The following is a 3,080-nucleotide window of genomic DNA, read 5'->3' as shown; positions in this document are numbered from 1 at the left end:
CAATCCATTGAGCGCTCCTTTAGCGCCCTGAAACGTATTGTTGCGTCAGCGAGTCACGTGACTACTATGACGCAACGTTTCTAGAATTATCATGTACTTTGGCGAATGCTCTAGTATTTACTAGTAGGGTAGGCTGGTATATATATAAGAGGGGAAAACGTGACGCGGGAAGAAAGGTAATGTAATGTGTGTGTAGATAGTGAGTAATTGATCTGCGGTCGGAGTATTATTGACGTTCGTTGCTATAGCGTTTGTTTAGCGCGATTGTTGAGTGTATCGGTTAAGTTATATTCGGAAAGAATAAACCAGTTTTGTTAAGTAAAGGCTTGTGTCGCTTAAGTTTCGTCGGTACGAAGTTACGGAAAATCAATTAAAAAACGGAGACGTAACAATACATATAAACCGAACAACAACAAATACATACTCAAACATGATCCTCTCTTTATGAGATATTTCCGTTCATGGCATGCTCCTATCTTCAAAATATTTTTTTCAATCACTCGACAGAGAAACTCTTATTTTCTTAATGATATTCCTTCTCATAAAGAAACATTTGTGTTCTTAATAAGTCTTTCTTCCCATTGACCATTGAACCCATGCAAAGACTAACGTATCGATGTTGATATGGATATGATATCATAGGAATTGCAAAAATGAATAATTTTCCTGTAATGTACTCTTGAAATGAAGCATTTATATATATATATACCGTCACGTCTCTGTTCGTTAGTTAATTTTCCGTAAATTCGTTCCGACGAAACTTTAGCGACACAAGTCCTTTCTTTAATAAAACTGGTTTATTCTTTCCGAATACAACTTTACGATACACTTAATTTCAACAGTCGCTCTATAATAATCACTATAGTTCCCGTTTCACGTGGCCAACAATATTTTGTCCGTGTACATTCAATTACTCATTCACTTCGTCACGTTGTGACCATCTTATATATACCAGACTACCCCCAATCTAGTAGTCTCCCGATAATTCACGAAGGTTCGAGAGAAGGACGTGGCGTGATACTAGTCACGTGACCTCGCTGACGCAACAATACTATGATTAACCGTTCAGGAGATATGAAAAGTGGCATACAGACAGAAATTTGGTTATTATAGAGATAGTTAGAATACTTAATATGTGAGAAGAAATTTACATGTAATTGGAAATTCTTCATAATTTGTACTAAATCACCAGTAAATGTTACGGTTTAAGCGCCATCAGGCGGCGAAATATTGAAAAATCAATAGGCTTAAAAGTTGCTATAAAAACAAGCTGCACTTTGTTTTTCTCTTTTTCTTTTACACATTCCTCTTAATTTGTCCATGTTTCTTTCGTGGATGTTTTTGTTCACAGCATAGTTCACGTGTTTTACATCAATTCTTCATAGATTCCGCACCCTGCCCAATAGAAGGTTTTTTTTACTCGTGTGGTATTTTGGGTTGCAACAGGTTTCCTTACCCAGTATAAATTGTGTTCCGCAAGAACAACAGATCGTACACGAAATAAGAGGAGTGTTTTGTAGCTGATAACTTAAACTGAGTTTCTTTTACGTGTGAATAATAAAAAGTCTGGACAAAATTTACAAGAATAAAAGACACTTGAACTAGACCTTGCGTCGCCTGGTGGCTAGGGTGCTCGACTTGGAATCTGAGGGTCGCGGGTTCGAATCCCCGTCACATGCTCGCCTTTTCCTCCATGGTAAAATAGTAGTCCAAGAGTTGGCGATGGGTAGTTTTGACGAGCTTCTTTCCCTTTAGTCTATCACTGCTAAATTAGGGGTGTCTAGCGCAGATAGCCATCGTATAGCTTTGCGCGAAATTCAAAACATAACAAACCATACCACTCTTACCAACGAAAAATAATAGAAAGTATAGTGAGCATACCCACGCAAGCAACAAGACAGTTTGTTCTACTTTACTCATTTGACTGTATGGACTGTTTGGCACGAAACTTTTTCTACACTATTCTTCATTTACTGAGTAATTAATTTGAAATTTGTATCTTTTGCCTGAGAAGCTTTCAGTTATGTGTTGGACTACATTAGTTCTTCACATCACTTATGGATGTCACATCTTAGATAAGATTCTGTTTTAGGTTGATCATCTTCATTACCTTGTGTTTCCCTCATTTTTTGTACTATTTACATTCTTCATTAACATATGATCTTTGGGACAATGTATTAGCATTTCCATGGTTTTGTCCATAGCGATGCACAATGTTAAAGTTTAAGTCTTGAAGTTTCTGGAACCAACCTGCTGTCTGGGCTTCTGGATTGCGAAAATTTGCTAGCCACTTCAATGTTGTATTATCTGTCCAAAGTGAAAACTTTTGTACATATAGGTAATAATAGAAATCAATTAGGGTCGAACAACACTTAATAGCTCTTTTCGAGTTGTGCAATACCTCCTTTCTAAAGTATTCATTGCTTTGTTGTAGCAGGCAATTGTATGCTCTTTTCCAAGTTGTATTTGTGATAACACTGCTCCTACTGGAACATCCCTAACAGCTGTATCTAAAATGTGTGTATCTTTAAGATTTTGGTAAACTAATACATGAATAGTGATTAATTCTTTATTCAGTTTATTTAATGCTTGTTCATAATCACCAATCCAAAAAACTTATTTCTTTTTCCATGTAATTTACGTAAAAGAAATGCTATGCCAAAAAATGGCTTTAGAAAACGACGATAGTAAGAGTATAGTTCAAAAAATCCCCTTACTTTATGTACGTTACTTGGTGTTGGCCAATTCTAAATATATACACTGAGTAGTCACAAGTAAACAGACACCTAATTTTTCGTCATTTAACTGATTTATGCTAACTAATTTGTGTTCATAGAGCACTATATAAATGAAATTGGTCCGCAAACTAATTATCTTGTGCTACAACATGCCTAGAACTCAAGGTTCTCTCGAATTGTCAGATTTTGTTAGAGTAAGAATAGTTGGTCAAGCAGATGCTGGAATAATTCAGTGGCAAATTTCGCAGAATTTGGGAATCCCACTTTCGACAGTCAACAGAATCATCGTGCAGTTCAGGAAACACGGCAAGGAAACAACTGAGCAGCGTCCGGGTCCATCGG

Source organism: Limulus polyphemus, unplaced genomic scaffold (genome assembly GCF_000517525.1).
Source record: "Limulus polyphemus unplaced genomic scaffold, Limulus_polyphemus-2.1.2 Scaffold1082, whole genome shotgun sequence".
Classification (NCBI taxonomy): domain Eukaryota; kingdom Metazoa; phylum Arthropoda; class Merostomata; order Xiphosura; family Limulidae; genus Limulus; species Limulus polyphemus.
This window is presented reverse-complemented; position numbering follows the sequence as displayed.